The sequence below is a fragment of the Gracilinanus agilis genome, chromosome 2 (genome assembly GCF_016433145.1).
Source record: "Gracilinanus agilis isolate LMUSP501 chromosome 2, AgileGrace, whole genome shotgun sequence".
NCBI lineage: Eukaryota > Metazoa > Chordata > Mammalia > Didelphimorphia > Didelphidae > Gracilinanus > Gracilinanus agilis.
In genome coordinates, this window is record NC_058131.1 from 180304592 (window position 1) to 180314810 (window position 10219).

Here is a 10219-nt window from a genome sequence, read left to right on the forward strand (position 1 = left end):
CTAGATTAATAAAAGAGGAAATAGAATTCTTAAACAATCCCATCTCAGAAAAAGAAATTTAATAAGCCATCAAGGAACTTCCTAAGAAAAAATCCCCAGGACCAGATGGATTCAAAAGTGAATTCTATCAAACATTTAAAGAACAACTAATCCCAATACTATACAAATTATTTGACAAAATAAGCAAAGAAGGAGTTTTGCCAAATTCCTTTTATGGCACAAATATGGTACTGATTCCAAAGCGAGGCAGACTAAAAACCAAGAAAGAAAACTACAGACCAATCTCCTTAATAGATGCAAAAATCTTAAATAGAATACTAGCAAAAAGACTCCAAGTGGTCACAAGGATTATCCACTATAATCAGGTGGGATTTATACCAGGAATATAATGATGGTTTAATATTAGGAAAACACACAAACCAAAAAAAAAATCACATGATTATCTCAATGATGCAGAAAAAGCCTTTGACAAAATGCAACATCCATTCCTATTGAAAACACTAGAAAGTATAGGAATAGAAGGGCCATGCCTCAAAATAATAAACAGTATATATTTAAAACCATCAGCAAGTATCATCTGCAATGATTTAGAAGCCTTCCTAATAAGATAGGAGTGAAGTAAGGATGCCCATTATCACCTCTTTTATTCAATATTGAACTAGAAATGCTAGCAGTAACAATTAGAGAAGAAAAAGAAATCAAAGGGATTAAAGTAGATGATGAAGAGACTAAACTATTACTCTCTGCAGATGATATGATGATATACTTAAAGAAAATCAATTAAAAAGCTAGTGGAAATAATTAACAACTATAGCAAAGTTGCAGGGTACAAAATAAACCCACACAAACCATCAGCATTTCTACATATTTCTAACAAAGCTCAGGAGCAGGAGTTAGAAAGAAAAACTCCATTTTAAATCACTCTAGACAATATAAAATATTTAGGAATCTATCTACCAAGACAAACACAGGAATTATATGAACACAACTTGAAACACTTTTCACACAATTAAAACTAGATCTAAACAAATGGAAAAATATTGATTGCTCCTGGGTAGGACAAGTTAATATAATAAAAATGACAATCCTACCCAAATTAATCTACTTATTCGGTGTCATACCTATCAAACTACCAAAAAAATTTTATAGAATTAGAAAAAGTTATAACAAAGTTCATCTGGAAGAACAAAAGATCAAGAATATCAAGGGAAATAATGAAAAAAATGTGAAGATGGGGGCCTAGCAATACCTTAAACTGTACTATAAAGCAGTGGTCATCAAAACAATATGGTACTGGGCTAAGAGAGAGAAGGGTGGATCAATGGAATAGACTAAGGATAAATGATCTCAGAAAGCTAGTGTCCAATAAACCCAAAGACCTAAGCTTTTGGGACAAGAACTCACTATTTGACAAAAACTGTTGCGAAAATTTGAAACACTATGGGGAAAATTAGGTTTAGATGAACATCTCACACCCTATACCAAGATAAATTCAAAATGGGTAAATGACTTAAATATAAAGAGTGAAATCATAAATAAATTAGGTGAACATAGATTAGTATACCTGCCAGATCTGTGGGAAAGGAAGGAATTCAAGACCAAGCAAGAGATAGAGAACATTGCAAAATGTAAAATGAATGACTTTGATTATATAAAATTAAAAGGTTTTGTGCAAACAAAACCAATGCAACCAAAATTAGAAGGAAAGCAACAAACTGGGAGAATCTTTTTATAACAAAACTCTCTGATAAAGGTTTAATTTTCCAAATATATAAGGAATTAAGTCAAATTTACAAAAAATCAAGCTATTCCCCAATCAACAAGTGGTAAAGGGGCATGAATAGACAGTTTTCACATGATGAAATCAAAACTATCAATAATCACATGAAAAAGTGTTCTAAATCCCTCCTGATTAGAGAAAAGCAAATTAAAACAACTCTGAAGTACTACTTCATACCTAGCAGATTGCCCAATATGACAGCAAAGGAAAGTGATAAGTGTTGGAGAGGATGCGGCAACATTGGGACTCTAATATACTGCTGGTGGAGCTGTGAATTGGTCCAACCATTCTGGAGGACAATTTGGAACTATACCCAAAAGGCCCTTTGACACAGCCATACCACTGCTGGGTTTGTACCCCAAAGATTTAATAAGGGAAAAGACTTGTACAAAAATATTTATAACTGCTCTCTTTGTAGTGGCAAAAAACTGGGAAATGAGGGAATGCCCCTCGATTGGGGAATGGTTGAATAAATTGTGGTATCTGTTGGTGATGGAATATTATTGTGCTGAAAGGAATAAAGAAATGGAGGAATTCCAAGTGAACTGAAATGACCTCCAGGATTTGATGCAGAGTGAAAGGAGCAGAACCAGAAAAACATTTTACACAGAGACTGAAACACTGTGGTACAATTGAATATAATAGACTTTTCTACCAGCAGCAATGTAATGATCCAGGACAATCCAGAGGAACTTGTGAGAAAGAACACTATCCATATCCAGAGAAAGAACTGTGGAACCAGAAGTGCATTAGAAAAATATATGCTCCATCACGTAGTGCAATAGGGCTGTGATTAGGGTTTTGATGTTAAAGGATCACTCTACTGCAAATATGAATAACATAGAAATATATTTTGAACAATGATCCATGTATAACCAAGTGGAACTGCTTGTTGGCTTTGGGAGGGGGAAGAGAGAGCTGGGAGGGATTATGAATCATGTAACCATGGAAAAACATTCTATTTTTATTTTTTAGTCTTAAAATCTTTTATTTAATTAATTAATTTAGAATATTTTTCCATAGTTATGTGATTTATGTTCTTTCTCTCCCCTCTTCCCACCCCATTCCCATAGTCAATGTGCAATTCCACTAGGTTTTACATGTGTCACTGATCAAGACCTATTTCCATATTATTAATATTTGCATTAGCGTGGTCGTTTAGAGTCTACATCCTCAATCATATCCCCATTGACCCATGTGATCAAGAAGTTGTTTTTCTTCTGTGTTTCTGCTCCCACAGTTCTTCCTCTGAATGTGGATAGTGTTCTTTCTCATAAGTCCCTCAGAACTGTCCTGAGTCATTACATTGCTGCTAGTAGAGAAGTCCATCACATTCAATTGTGCCACAGTATATCAGTGTGCGGTGACACCTCAGAGTTGTTTTGATTTGCATTTCTCTAATTATAAGAGATTTAGAACACTTTTTCATGTGCTTATTGATTATTCTGATTTCATCTGGAAATTACATGGGAAAATAATCTAAATAAAATTTTTTAAAGTTTTAAAAAAGAAACAAAAAGCAATGTTTAATAGAAAACATAATCTCTTTATAAGCAAAGCTTATTGCTTTTGAAGACTAGTTGTATAGATTTACATTTATGGATTATGTCTCCCAGAGAACATGTCAAAAAACCTAAACACCAAAATATGCAAGAAAACTTCCCATTAACTTTTGAATACAGAAAACAAAGAACTAAACAAAACAATGTACAGATGACTTCCAGAAAAATGCTAAGCTGCAAACTCCAAGGCATATAGATGCCAAATTGGACAATTCTAGTTTAAATAACAAATTCTCCAAATGACTATGAGGAAGACTTTGAAATATAAGGGAAAGGAAAGTTAAATAACAAAAAATTGTATGTTCCAAAGAACTTAAGATGCAACTCAAGGTGATAGACCTACCCTACCAATCTGAGACTAATCATCAATTTTAAAAAGAAGTATATTCAATAAGAGAGGCAAAGAAAGACAGAGGTAAGCAATTACTTGATTTGTAAATGCCTCTGGTAACATAAATACAAGAAAGGAAAGCAAATATGGCAATCAAGGAAGGCATAATGAATAATGAATAATGAAATTAATTACTCCAGAAAAAAGAGGAGAGGGAAAAGTTGTAAAGAGAAAGACACCTATGGATGCACTATAACAACAAGGAAATAACAGAGGGACCATTAAGGAATTTCTTTCTACAAGGACACAAGGATATAAGAGTGAAAGCAGATCTTGAATGGAAGAAGTAATGGTGGAAGAACAGGCTTAAAACACCATGGACTAAAGCTTAAAATGGCAGCTAGGTGGCACAGTGGTTACAATGGGGGGCCTGCAGCCTGGAAGACTCATCTTCCTGAGTCCAAATCTGACCTCAGACACTTACTAGTTATGTGCCTTTGGGCAAGTCACTTCACCCTATATGCCTCAGTTTCCTCATCCGTAAAATGAGTCAGAGAAGGAAATGGCAAACCAATTCAGTATGGTTAGCACAAAAAAAATGGGGTCACAAACAACTGAAACAAATGAACCACAACAAAGTTTACAACATCCTGTACAGGTGGATCATTGTTTTCTGTGGGATTAAACTGCAGAATAGGAAGACACAAAAAAAGGGGAGAGGGAAGGAAAAAGCTAGAGGGAAATGTGTGATATACCCAATTCACACCGATGGTAAACATTGCAAGGAAAATAATTCCAAACAATCCCTCGAGTTGAAGAGGGTTTATAGAAGGAGTGATGTGAGAGTGCTAAACCTGGAGTCAGGAGTAACTGAGTTCAAATCAGGCCCTCAGATACTTCCTAGTTGTGTGACCCTACATAAGTCATTTAACTTCAATTGCCTATCCCTTATCACTATCTTGTCTTAGAATTGATACTAAGACAGATGGTAAGAGTTAAAAAAAAAAAAAAGAATGAGTGATGTAGCAAAATAAAAAGGGGAAAAAAAGAAGGAAATCTCAATTAAGTGGTAAGAGCAGATCCCTCTGAAGTGTACTTCCATATGGGGAAAGAGAGATTTTTACAATGGGAGATTAGGATGTTTATAATGGATATGATCTATGTTGAGCTGATGCTTAGCAAAATCACTACTGAGACAATGTTGTGTCTCCATGAATAGCATCCTACCTCAGAAGAAGATTCAGAACTCCTAGCAGCAACTAACATTGAGAAGGGAAGGAGGGCATGGAACAAGAAAGGAGATTTCATTGCCAATGTGGGGCAGGAGGAAAGGATCATAGGGCAGACAGGGCAATAATGAACTGTACAGAGATTGAAAAAAAATTTTTTTCTACCATGAGATGATATTTCTATCCTCTCTATCTCTTTCAGTAATTGATATCTATAAGAGATATACAACAGAAAAAAGAGGATGGAGGAAAATCTACAAAATATAAAAATTGTTTAAAAGAGAGATTCCAAAATAGGTACTTTAGAAACTTTAATTCCATGAGGATTAAAAACATCAGTGAATGGAGGAAGCTGGGTAGCTCAGGGGATTGAGAGCCAGGCCTAGAGATGGGAGGTCCTAGGTTCAAATCTCGCCTCAGACACTTCTCAGCTGTGTGACCCTGGGCAAATCACTTGACCCCCATTGCCTAGCCCTTACCACTCTTCTGCCTTGGAGTCAATACAAGATGGAAGGTAAGGGTTTTTTTTTTTTAAAAAAAAAAAATAATAACAAAAAAAACCATCAGAGAAGAAATAAACAAATATTATAGCAAGGAATCAAAGAACAGAAGTCTCAAATAGACAGAAAGGGAAGATAATTAATGAGCAAACAAGGAAAAAACAACTTTTAGAAAAAATGTAGCAAATGAAAAAATCCAACAAAACAAAATAAGCCGAAGGTGATGAGAGAAAGAGGGATTTTACTTGATTACTTAATTGAGAGAAAAAAGAGAGGAAGAATTAGATAACTAAACCAAAGGAAGAAAGAAAAGAAAATCAATAAGTTAAAAAAAACTTCAAAACTAGGGAAAGAAATGACAAACAGGTATGTGAGGGACTTGATGGTAAAGGGAAGAGACTCTATGGAAATAAGGTTTCCTCAAAGTAAATTGAGTAAAAATAACTGGAGACAAAGTCTTTTCTTTACAGAGGAAGAGTGGGGAGGGGAATCTTAATTGAGAAAAAAAATAAGAGATAAATGGAGGAAAATATAAATGTAGATTTCATAACCTTAAATGTAAATAGGTCAAACAATCCAATAAAATGAAAAAGAATGGCAGATTGGATAAGACAACAAAACTCCATAAACAAAGACATAAATGAAGTAAAAAGAGGGGTTTGACCAAAAATTTTTATACAGTAGGTTATTTTTAAAAAGCAGGAGTTATAATCAGGCTTCAAGACAAAGCATGTGCAAAAAATTCAAGACAGAAAATAATAAACAAAGAAACCACATTAAGCTTAAAAACCATAGACCACAAACTAATAAAATACTAAACTTGTGTGCTCCAAAATGTTTTAGCATCTAAATTCATAAAAGATAATTGATTGAATTACAAGAAAACATAGGAAATAATACAATAATAATAGGAGACTTTAATGTCTCTCGAATTTGTACAAATCTAACAGAATACTAAATAAATAGGCTAAAATATCGTAAGAAGACTAATTCTCAGTGTATGCATTTCCTTTCAGGATCTAATCTGACAAAGACAGAGATTTTGAGAGCAAACTACTCAAGGATATTGTGGCTTTGTCAGGTATCAAGAAGTTTAGTATTAGATTTTACTGCCCATAAGGAGTCCCATAGCCTGAGCATTTCAATCATCTGTTGGATATGCAGGAACTCTGAGACCAGAACAAAAATCTCAGTGAACTGCCACATTTCTGCTGTAAGGCACAACTCTACCAGGTCTGATGTCATGAGCTTTACATAATACCTGCTTGTGTTTGGATGAGAATTTCATGTATCTATTGACTTGTGTTTGGGGATTTCAGAGAATAGAAATGATGCACAAACTCACAATCAATACATCTCACAACAGAGAGAAACTCAAAGAGGGCTGTCAACTGGCCATGACTTTGACTCAGAAGAACGCTGACAAAACCAAATGATTAAATGAGGCACAAATTTGTGTTCAAGACCTCTACTAGGAAAACAGAGCTCTGGTGGGAAATCTAGGAATTCAAGGGACACAAAAGTTAGAGCATCAGTGGAAAGTTAACCCATACAAAGTTGTTTAAAAAACTAGGCAACTTGTCTGTTTACAGAATAGCTTCAGAAAGTAAAACGTGCCCTAGAATGACAATTTACCACAACCACTTGCCCAGAGGAGCTGAACCCTCTGATGAGCAGGTGAAGAGAAGCAATAGGTACTTATGTCTGTGGTCTCTGAGCAAGAAAGACTGACAACCAGTTATTTTTAAACCTTTAGTTTCTGTCTTAAAATTAATATCGTGTATTGGTTCCAAGGCAGGAGAGTGGTAAGGGCTAAGAAATAGAGGTTATGTGACTTGTTCAGGGTCACACAGTAATTGAGGCCAGATTTAAGCCCACGTCCTCCCATCTTTAGACCTGGCTCTTAATCTACTGAGTTACCCAGCCACCCCCCTCACCACTAATTTTGCAGAGACTCTGAATAAGACATTGGCTCAGAAAGTTGTTTCTAGTTAAGAAGACATTTCGTACTCTTGCCTAGAACTTTGGCTATAGAGACTCTTAGGACACAGAAAGAACCCAAAGAGCTTGGGGCAGGAAGGAGGAAAAGAGGGACAAGATTCATTAAATATCAGACCTGAAGGAGCCCTTTGTGCTCATCCAGTTCTATCAAACAGAGAATGGGAAAGTAATAGTAATCACATTGATGCTTCACTATGCTTTAAGATTCACCAGAAGCTTTCTTCCTAATACCCCAATGAGCTAATGGTGCAAACTGTTTCTAACACTATTTCCTAGATAAGGAAGTTAGAGAATTTTACTCACAGGCACACAATGAATAAGGGTCTGAGGTGAGATTCAAATCTCCTGACTTTTACACTGGCTTTCTTGGGAGAGAGAACTGGGGGGAAAGAGAAGTGTAGGTGGTGGGATGCAGGGCAGTCCCAAACATAAATTGATTTAGGAATCCCTTCAAGAATAGAGCAATGGGGATGTTTGTTCCTAAAAGGCAGAGAGGGTTTTATTTTTGTTTGTGCATTTCCAGTACCTTGCTGATAGTGCTTCATAAGGTATTATTGAATTGAATTAAATGGAATGGACTCAAATCCATACCAGCTGGCATGAGTTAGTAGTCTGGGGATTTTCATGCTCTTTGGTTGCCATCTGCTGGTCAGATGTGAAGACACAATTAAGTTTACCTCCAAGCCCAGCTTTGCAAATGAACTTTTAAATCCAAGGTTCATTAGAAGAGCTCAGCAAGGGGCAGGGAGGTAGCCCAGAGGAGAGATTGCCAAGCCTGGAGTTCAGAGGACCTGGGTTCAAATCTTGTCTGAGACACTTCCTAATTGTGTGATCTTGGACAAGTCACTTAACCCCATTTGTCTAGCCCACTGATTCCCAAAGTGGGTGCTATCACTCCCTGGCGGGTGCTGCAGCAATCCAGGAAGGCAGTGATGGCCACAGGTGCATTTATCTTTCCTATTAATTGCTATTAAAATTTAAAAAAAATTAATTTCCAGGGGGCTAAGTAATATTTTTCTGGAAAGGGGGCAGTAGGCCAAAAAAGTTTGGGAGCCACTGGTCTGGCCCTTGCCTTTCTGTCTTAGAGTCCTTATTTGGACAGAAAGTAAGCATTTAAAAAAAAAGGAAGAAGGATGTGGTGTGAATAAAACTAATTTATTGCAAAGACTTGAGTTTCAAATCCTACCTCTGCCACTAGTTAGGTGACCTTAGACATCTTGCTTCACTTTTCCAGGACTTGATTCCTATAACTAGTGGTTGTCCTTTGTCCTGGAAGAGGACCAAAATGACATCTCCTATGTCAGAGTCAAGATAAGGGTGTGTTCCACTGGGGCTGACCAGGCAAATAGGAGCTCAGACGGCTCTCCACCACATCAGGCACAAATAGCCCAGAGGAATATGCAAGTTGGACTTGTCCATAAGTTGGAGCATCTCATGTTTCTTCTGGGTTACTGCTCTTCTGCTTTGCTTGTAGAGAACAATACCTTCTTTGTTGCAGGCACACCAAGCTGAATAGTCGTGTGCCAACATCTCCCAAGTCTCACAAATGATACCAAAGTTCTTCAGAGAGACCTTTAGAGTATCCTTATATCAACTCTTCTGAACTCTGTGGAATGACTTGCCTTGTGTGAACTCTCCATAAAAACTCCAAATGAGGGGATTGAGACTAGTCTAGTGGATACAAGTGTTGGATTTAGAACCAGAAAGACCATCATTCAAATCCCACCTCTAAAACTTAGTAGCAAAAACTTAGTACCCTGGGTAAGTCACTTCTTAATCTCTCTCATCTTCAGTTTTCTCACCTGTGAAAGGGAGGGATTTGATTACATGACCCCTAAATCCCTTTCCAGTTTTTGATCTACGTTCCTATGGTCTCTAGGCTTCTTTCTAGCTGGCATGCTCAGTACTAATGGGGAAACCGAGGCCAAAAGAGATTAAATTACTTACCTGACAAGCATGAAAGCCAAGATCGGAATTTGGACCTCTCCTGACTCCAACATGCCAGATCTGCAAGGCAATAGCCAGAAGAAATGACTCCAGTTCAATTCTGACAAGAGCAGAGCATAAAGGAACTGTCATCTACCTCCTTATTCCTGGAAACTTTGATCTTCTAAATGCAACCCAAAGTCACATTCACTTTCTTTTGGCTCTCACATCACACTGCTGGCTCAACTGAGCTTGTAGTCCACTGAAACTGCCAGATCTTTTTCAGACAAACTGCTATTTAACCATGATTTCCCCATATCAAACCTGGGAAATTGATATTTTTTGCCCTAGTGCAAGATTTTATATTTATCCCTTTGGGATTTCATCTTATAAGGTTTGATCCAATGCTTCAGACAGATCCAAAAGAATCTTGGCTTTCATCCAGTATGTTAGTTATCCTGCCTCACTTTATGTTATCTGGAAAGTTGATAGGTATATCTTACACGCTTTTATTCAAGTCACCGATAATGATGTAAAACAATATAAGGCTAAGTATAGATTCTTGGGATATTCCATAGAGACTTGTTGCCATGTAGATATTGAACCATTACTTGAGTCTAGCCATCCAACCAATTATGAATCAATCTGATTTATTACCATCTCATCCATATCTATCTTTTCTATGATTTACATGATAAGCTTTATAAACTTTGTGAAAATCTAGGCAAAAAGTATCTACCACTGGCCCCTTGTCTACCAGTTTAGTAACCCTATGAAAGAAAGAAAGAAAGAAAGAAAGAAAGAAAGAAAGAAAGAAAGAAAGAAAGAAAGAAAGAGAGAGAGAGAGAGAGAGAGAGAGAAAGAGAGAAAGAGAGAGAGAGGGAGAGAGA